Raw genomic sequence first — 8,731 nt, forward strand, 5'->3', positions numbered from 1 at the left:
GAGAGGGTACACCCCACGAGCTGAGCTGTGGTTCTTTCTACGTGACCATGGGGAAGACATGGGAAAGTGAGATGGGAAACCCACTTCTGCCCTGGCAGCACGAGTGCGTCAACTCAGGGAGGGAACCATTAACCAGAAAGGTTCCACTAAAGTGAAGGTGGCCTCAACCTCCCGTGACCAAACTGCCAGATATTACAGAAAAGAGGATGATCCCCTTGAAGGAACCTCTAGCATCTATGCCCAGGGAAGAGAAGATGACCAGTGCTAGAGGGGCCCTGCCTCTAGCCAGGAAGAGGCACGGGAAAACTGGGTCTTTTGGACAGTGTGGACCTGATGGCCTGGCACATCAGAGCCACAAAAATACGAAGCTTTAGATGATACTGGTGCACAGTGTACCCTAATGCCATCAGGACATGTGGGGGCAGAACCTGTTTCCATTGCTGGGGTGACGGGGGGATCGCAGCAGTTGACTCTGTTGGAAGCCGAGGTGAGCCTGACTGGGAAGGAGTGGCAGAAACATCCCATTGTGACTGGCCCAGAGGCCCCATGTATTCTGGGCATAGACTTCCTTCGGAATGGCTATTTCAAAGACCCAAAGGGACTCAGGTGAGCTTTTGGAATAGCTGCTGTGGAGGCAGAGGACATAAGGCAATTGAACAGCTTGCCTGGACTATCAGAGAACCCATCTGCAGTAGGACTCATGAAAGTAGAAGAACAGCGAGTACCAATTGCCACCTCGACGGTGCACTGCCGACAATATAGGACAAATCGAGATGCTGTGATTCCCATCCACAAGATGATCCGAGAACTAGAGAGTCAAGGGGTGGTCAGCAAAACCCACTGACCCTTCAACAGCCCCATTTGGCCTGTGCGCAAGTCTGACAGAGAATGGAGATTGACTGTGGACTATCGTGCATTGAATGAAGTGACTCCACCTCTGAGCGCTGCTGTGCCGGACATGCTGGAGCTCCAGTACGAGCTGGAGTCCAAGGCAGTGAAGTGGTATGCCACTATTGACATTGCCAATGCATTTTTCTCTATTCCCCTGGCAGCAGAATGCAGGCCTGTTTGCCTTCACGTGGAGGGGAGTGCAGTACACCTGGAACCGACTGCCCCAGGGGTGGAAGCACAGCCCCACCATCTGCCATGGACTGATCCAGGCTGCCCTGGAAATAGGTGAGGCTCCAGAACACCTGCAGTACATTGATGACATCATTGTGTGGGGGAACACGGCAGTGCAAGTATTTGAGAAAGGAGAAAAGATCATCCAGATTCTGCTAGAAGCTGGCTTTGCCATCAAGAAGAACAAAGTCAAAGGACCTGCTCGAGAGATCCAGTTCCTGGGGGTAAAGTAGCAAGATGGACGGCGTCAGATTCCCACTGAGGTCATCAATAAGATCACTGCAATGTCTCCACCCACCAGCAAGAAGGAAACACAAGCTTTCCTAGGCGCCATAGGTTTTTGGAGGATGCACAGTCCTGAGTACAGCCGTGAGCCCTCTCTACCTGGTTACCCGAAAAAAGAATGATTTCCACTGGGGCCCTGAACAGCAACAAGCCTTTGCCCAAATCAAGCAGGAGATGGCTCATGCGGTAGCCCTTGGCCCAGTCAGGACAGGAACAGATGTGAGGAATGTGCTCTACTCTGCAGCCAGGAACAATGGCTTGTCCTGGAGCCTTTGGCAGAAAGTGCCTGGGGAGACTCGAGGCTGATGACTGGGATTCCGGAGCCGAAGCTACAGAGGGTCCGAAGCCAACTACACTCCCACAGAGAAGGAAATCTTAGCTGCCTATGAGGGAGTTCAAGCTGCCTCAGAAGTGACTGGCACAGAAGCACAACTCCTCCTGGCACCCCGACTACCGGTGCTGGAGTGGATGTTTAAAAGAAAGGTTCCTGCTACCCACCACGCCACCGACGCTGCATGGAGCAAGTGGATCACCCTCATCACGCAGCGCGCCCATATTGGAAACCCAAATCACCTTGGGATTTTGGAGATAATTACAAACTGGCCGGAAGGTGAAAACTTTGGTCTCACTGATGAAGAGGAACAGGAACAAGTGATACGGGCTGAAGAAGCTCCACTGTACAACCAACTGCCAGCAGAAGAAACATGATGGTTCCTGTCACATCGTAGGGATGAACCGGAAGTGGAAAGCAGCCGTATGGAGCCCCACACGACAGGTCGCAGAAGCTGCTGAAGGAGAAGGTTGATCAAGCCAACTGGCTGAACTCAAAGCTGTTCAACTGGCCCTGGACATTGCTGAAAGAGAGAAGTGGCCAAAGCTCTACCTCTACACGGATTCATGGATGGTAGCCAATGCTCTGTGGGGATGGCTGGAAAGGTGGAAAAGGGCCAATTGGCAGCGTAAGGGAAAACCAATCTGGGCTGCTGATGAGTGGAAAGACATCGCCACCAGGGTAGAGAAACTGTCTGTGAGGGTCCGTCATGTAGATGCCCATGTCCCCAGGAGTAGGGCTAATGAAGAGCACCAAAACAATGAGCAGGTGGATCAGGCTGCAAAGATAGAGGTGTCAAAGATAGACTTAGATTGGCAACACAAGAGAGAGTTGTTCCTAGCTCGATGGGCCCATGACGCCTCAGGTCATCAGGGTAGAGATGCCACCTATAAGTGGGCACGAGACCGAGGGGTGGATCTACCCATGAACAGCATTTCTCAGGTTATTCATGACTGTGAGACGTGTGCCACGATCAAGCAGGCCAAGCGGCTGAAGCCACTATGGTATGGTGGGCGGTGGTCCAGATACAAGTATGGGGAAGCCTGGCAGATGGACTACATCACACTGCCCCAAACCCGCCAAGGCAAGCGCTACGTGCTCACGATGGTAGAAGCCACCACAGGATGGCTGGAAATCTACCCTGTGCCTCATGCCACTGCCCGGAACACCATCCTGGGACTCGAAAAGCAGGTCCTTTGGAAGCATGGCACCCCTGAGAGGACTGAATCAGACAATGGGATTCATTTCAAGAACAGCCTTCTAAACAGCTGGGCTAGGGATCATGGCATTGAGTGGGTGTACCATATCCCCTACCATGGACCAGCAGCGGGGAAAGTGGAGAGGACTGTTAAAAACCACCTTAAAAGCACTGGGTGGAGGATCTTTTAAAAACTGGGAGCAACATCTAGCAAAGGCCACCTGGTTAGTCAACACCAGAGGTTCCACCAACCGAGCAGGTCCTGCCCGGTCTGAGTCTTTGCATGTAGTAGACGGAGACAAAGTCCCAGTGGTCCATGTCAGAGGTCTGCTAGGGAAGACGGTTTGGGTCAATTCTACCTCGAGTAGAGCAAACCCATTTGTGGGCCTGTCTTTGCTCAAGGACCAGGTTGCACATGGTGGATAATGCAGAGAGATGGAACATGATGTGTACTTCAGGGAGACCTGATCATTGGGTAAAAGGTTACTGCAGTTGTCTATACATTAAACCACACAGACATGAAATAGAAGGAAATGTGTAAGTTGAAGGTATGAGCAAGTGAAAGATGGTGCTTTGAGTGAGTAAAATGAGAGTGGGGAATCCTGAAGCTCTGTAGCATGGGGCCTGGATTCAGTAGTTTGATGTGGGACATGACAGGGGCATGATGGATATATTGCTTGCATATTTTTTGGGTGCAATGGAGGGCAAGCTTTTATGTATGTATATATGTGCAGAGTTAGAATGTTAGTTTTGGCAGTAAGTTGACGATATGGGGATAAGGAGTGGAATGTCCTGGGGTGAGTGTGATGTTAAATTGTATCCCCATTTGTCCACCTAGCCCAGAAATAGGTTTTGTATCCTTAAAACTTCATCTAAGAGTAAAAGTGAGTGGAGAAGAAGCACTGAGTCTGTTATCAGAGACTGTACTTGCTGCCCCCGCATCCCAGGACGGGGTTTTGACTACAGCACAGACAGACAACAAGGGACAGATCGCCTTGGCTTTCCAACTAGCCAAAGCAGAGACGTCTTCCTGGACTGTTTTCTTTCCATTTTCCTTGAAACGGATTGAACCTGTTCTGGACTGGGGACTCGGGGGAGCACTGGGAGCTTGCACCCGTGGACTACCGGGAGCCCAGCCTGAGCAGCGGCATTTTCCAGCGCCAGAGGGATTGATAACAGAGCGAACATCCACAGGAAAGAGACCCTCTGAATTTTGTCATCTCTTCAGAGCGGCGAGAGGTTTTGTAATTTGATATTGTTCATTGTTGTGCTGGGTAGTGCTTTGCCTGTTAAATAAACAGGCTTTTTCCACTTCTCTCAGAGAAATCTCTTCCCGAACCAGTTGCGGGGTGGGAGAAAGGGGCCACGTGGGTTTGCTTCCCAGGGCAGGGGCCCATTGGAGGTTTTCTCCCAAATTTGCCCTAAACCAGGATAAATACTTTCATTGGTGCCCAGCGCGTGGCATGAGAGAGTGGAAAACCAGGAGAATGCCACTAACCTGGTCACCAGTGACACAGAGCTGAAGCAGGTAGCATATGTTTTCAAGTGCACAAATGGTACACTCCAAATCAAAGGCAAGATCAACTCCATCACCCTCGATAAGTGCAAGAAGCTGGGTTTGGTGTTTGATGACGTGGTGGGCATTGTAGAGATCATCAACAGGGATGTTAAAGTTCAGGTCATGGGTAAAGTGCCAACGATTTCCATCAACAAGACAGATGCATGCCACGTTTACCTGAGCAAGAGCTCCCTTGACAGCGAGATCGTCAGTGCCAAGTCCTTGCAGATGAACATCCTCATCCCCACCGAGGCGGGCGACTTTACTGAATTTCCTGTCCCAGAACAGTTCAAGACAGTGTGGAATGGTCAGAAGTTGGTTACCACTGTGACAGAAATTGCTGCCTAAGCCAAAAAGCTCCAAGGCTCATACCCTCCCCTGGCCCTGCTGTGGGACAAATCTGCTTTCAGATGATTCTCTTAGATTTCTTGTACCTTTCTGCTCTCAAACTGCTTCTCTTCTACCCAAGAGACACAGCTGCCTGCCATCACTGAGATTCCTCTGCCTAGGGCTTGGGGTAGGTGGCGGGTCAGTGATTGTCCACCTCTCTCAGCAAGGAGGTGTATTTTTCTCTCCCTTTGTCCCATCTAACCACACCAATCGATCAGAGTCTCAGTGAACTTCACAGCCAGTCCTGGCAGTTGGCTTTCAGAGTGTTGTTTTTGTATTGCCTTTAAGCATAACTTCATGTGAGAGGAATGTTGTCCCCTTTTTAACGAGTACCAGTGTCTGTCGGAGCCCACAGTACCCAGCTGCTGGGGCAGGTGTCTTGGGAAGGTCCTGGCAGCTGCTCATTCCAGCTCTCTGGAGCAGTTGGTGGCATCACAGCACATGGGAACGGTTTTGTCGGACCAAAGTCTGAGGACCTGGGCCAATTCCACCCTGATTTCTCTTCCATCATTCCCAGTAGCTCAGTGCATTCCTGATTGTGCCATGACAGGAGGCTTTCATTGCCCAGTGCCACAGGAAGGCTGCAGCAGTGTCACCGCGGCCACCCAGCAGCCTGGCTGGTAGCTTGGAGCTGAGCACCTCTCATTCCATCGGCTCTCCGCCTCCACAAGGGAACCTTTTCCCCAGGGCTTCCTTCTTGGAGCAGCTGAACTCAGGTTCAGTCTTCCAGGATGGTTCTTCTGAACCTGTCCCCTTCCCCAGAGGAAGGGCCTCCTCCATTCCAGGGCAGCAGTGCAGAGTTGTAAATACCTGACTTGGATCAAGTGGGTTCATTACTCTCTTCCTCATCTGCAATCAGCCCCCACTGAATCCTCCCCTTTTTTCCCCCCCTGTTGCTTGGCTCTTTATTTTGGTGGAAGCTCATAGTCTCTGTTCCAGGCCCCTGGAGCAGAGTGATGGATCACACAGTACTGTACTGACCCATAAAGGGAGCTGCACGTGCTTTGACCTTCATTTTTCCAAGGCCTTGGGTGGTAGAAGCGTATCTTAAATGCATTTCTTCTGTGAAGTGTCAAAGATAGATTTGGATTGGGAACATAAGGGAGAGTTGTTCCTAGCCCAATGGGCTCATGATGCCTCGGGTCATCAGGGTAGAGATGCCACCTATAAGTGGGCACGAGACCGAGGGGTGGATCTACCCATGAACAGCATTTCTCAGGTTATTCATGACTGTGAGACGTGTTGCACCCGTGGACTACCGGGAGCCCAGCCTGGGCAGCGGCATTTTCCAGCGCCAGAGGGATTGATAACAGAGCGAACATCCACAGGAAAGAGACCCTCTGAATTTTGTCATCTCTTCAGAGTGGCGAGAGGTTTTGTAATTTGATATTGTTCATTGTTGTGCTGGGTAGTGCTTTGCCTGTTACATAAACAGGCTTTTTCCACTTCTCTCAGAGAAATCTCTTCCCGAACCGGTTGGGGGGTGGGAGAAAGGGGCCATGTGGGTTTGCTTCCCAGGGCAGGGGCCCCATTGGAGGTTTTCTCCCAAATTTGCCCTAAACCAGGACAAGTAGTTACCTGTGGCATCCAGGAAACAGCAAATGGAACAGGAAAATCCACAAGGCAATCTGGTGGTTCTGTAGGATACTGAGGGAGGGAAAGAAAATACAGTTTGGGATATTATTTTTCTTAGCAATTTAAAGTCAGACATACTCAGCTTCCAAATTTGGTAACAAAATACGAGCATTTAAAGGATTTTAAGAACTTGGCTCTGAGAGGAAACAGTTTGTAAAACATTTTCAGGAATACTTATGAATGTTAATTATCATTTAAAGAAGAAAGCTACATGCAACTGTTCTATATATCATGACTCAAACCTCCCGAGAGTGGCCCGGCTAGCTCAGTGAGGAGGTTTCTCCTCACTCCGGTTTTGAGCCAGCATATGTTTGTGGGGTTCACTGCTTTTCTTCAGGAATTCGAGTCTATAAAGCGAGAAAAGAAATCAGGGGTGGACTCTCCCCCTGGTTTACATTCCACAGTTTATTTCTGTGAAGGGGAATCCAAAGGGCGAAAGACAAAAGATTTGGGGTTGGGGGGGTCTCTTTTAACAGGGATTCTCGGAGGGAGGGAATATCAGAGAGAGAAACAATTATTTTTCTCAGTAAGTACATCTTACAAACTTTCTACAAATCAAGGTTACCCACACCAAGGTAAGAAATAACAGACACCAGCTTCTTCAAATGCCCACAAAGGTGTAGGAGTATCTTCCACAGAGGGGCAGAGGGGGAGAGACTGGGGGAGGTGGCTGGTTTCCTGGCAACTCAGGGGGGAAAGAAATGGAAGGTAAGCATACCCTCCCAGCTTCCATAGCTCAGAGGCCTTGCCATAGCTCAGAGGTAAAACTTTCCTGTTGGAAAGAAAGTTCTCTCTGTTACCACCCCTGCACTTTCCCAGGCTACCGAAACTTCAAGCAGCTGGAAATGCCAGCAGGGTCTTACCTTTACTCTATCCGGCCTCTTGCCATGGAGCTGAGGAGAAAAACTTCAGTAACCATGGTAACCTGACTTCAGGTAAACAATAGGAGACTGAGAAGAGGAGGGGGGAGGGGGGGGCAGGGGGGAATCACAACTAAAAGAGGGGAAAAGATATATTTTAAGCTATCAGCTGTTAACAAAAACTAACTTAACAACATTCTAACAACTTTACCACAACAATATCAGTATTTAGTAAAGGCAGCAGACTCACAGTTTTCCATGTTCAGTGGTCACAAAGGCACATCAAAGAAACATTAAGACAAAGCATGAAATATTTTTACAAATTTCTCCTCAATTACCCATACTGGATAGCAAAGTTTAAAAATCAAACAGTCAATTAATCAGTAACTAATTTTTATTTAAGCTAAACTATTTGTTCTGATTGGCAATGTTTTGTTTTTTAAAACTGAAAGTAATCTAGAGTACTTAACTATTTAGAAAGAGACGAGTCAACATAGAACCAAAATTAAAACAAACCCTTAAGCCAAATTAAGAGAACAATGTGAAAAATTTTTAAAAGGCTGTATTTAAAAAAAAAAAAAAACAACAAAACCAGCCATAAAATGTTTGATAACACCTTAGCTTATTACAGTTACAATCAAATGTGTGTGTCAGAAATCATCCTATCATTCTTTAGGACAATTTAAACAATTATTGAATACAATATTTATATTGGTTTTCTGAGCATGCAGCTAACTTTATCTAGAGAAAGCATTTTCATACCCTTTCCCAGATCATTCAGATAATTACCAAAGTGTCTTAATTATTACACAACAGGCAAATCCTTGCAGTGGCCTATTTGAAGCCTTGGGGTCTGAAATGTTCCTACACTGATCTTAATCAAAGAAACAGCATAACAAAAATAAACACACTTTTATTAAAGTATGTTATCGAAAGAAATGCCTTCCCAAAAAATACTTCAGCCAAGTCTTCTCAAATGTAGCGTCTGTGCGTACAAAGGCAAATCAAATCCCCACGCCACCAAAACAATGTTTCACACACAAATTTTGTCTGGCAAGTTTAAATGCCAGACATGGTTTCAAAAGGACAGGTAATTGATCCTTCATCATTGAAAACACTTGAAAACAAAATGAAAAAAAAAGAAGCAAAAAAAGAAAAAAGACGATTACTTATTAAAACAGACAAGTCTGATAATCTAATCTTTTTATTACATACATCTTTAGTTGTTAGATGGTGCTTTCTTCTGCTGTGAAGAATATTCAGCTATGTTATTACGATCAAAAAAACCCCACAAGTTTGTACAAGGACAGAAAATGAGAACCTCCATTCTCTCAGGACAGTGCTAAGTTAAG

The 8,731-nt window shown here is 47.6% G+C and overlaps 1 long non-coding RNA gene across 1 annotated transcript; it reads right to left on the reverse strand.

The window, feature by feature from the left end:
- Nucleotides 1-5,775: 5,775 nt before the first annotated feature.
- On the reverse strand, nt 5,776-7,463 carry LOC131574245 (uncharacterized). The gene is made up of 2 exons (XR_009276423.1): nt 7,383-7,463; nt 5,776-6,531 (listed from the first exon to the last, which is right to left on the reverse strand). It is a non-coding gene; the product is annotated as an uncharacterized LOC131574245 (long non-coding RNA).
- Nucleotides 7,464-8,731: the final 1,268 nt, after the last annotated feature.

Source organism: Poecile atricapillus, unplaced genomic scaffold, assembly GCF_030490865.1.
Source record: "Poecile atricapillus isolate bPoeAtr1 unplaced genomic scaffold, bPoeAtr1.hap1 scaffold_192, whole genome shotgun sequence".
Taxonomy (NCBI): Eukaryota; Metazoa; Chordata; class Aves; order Passeriformes; family Paridae; genus Poecile; species Poecile atricapillus.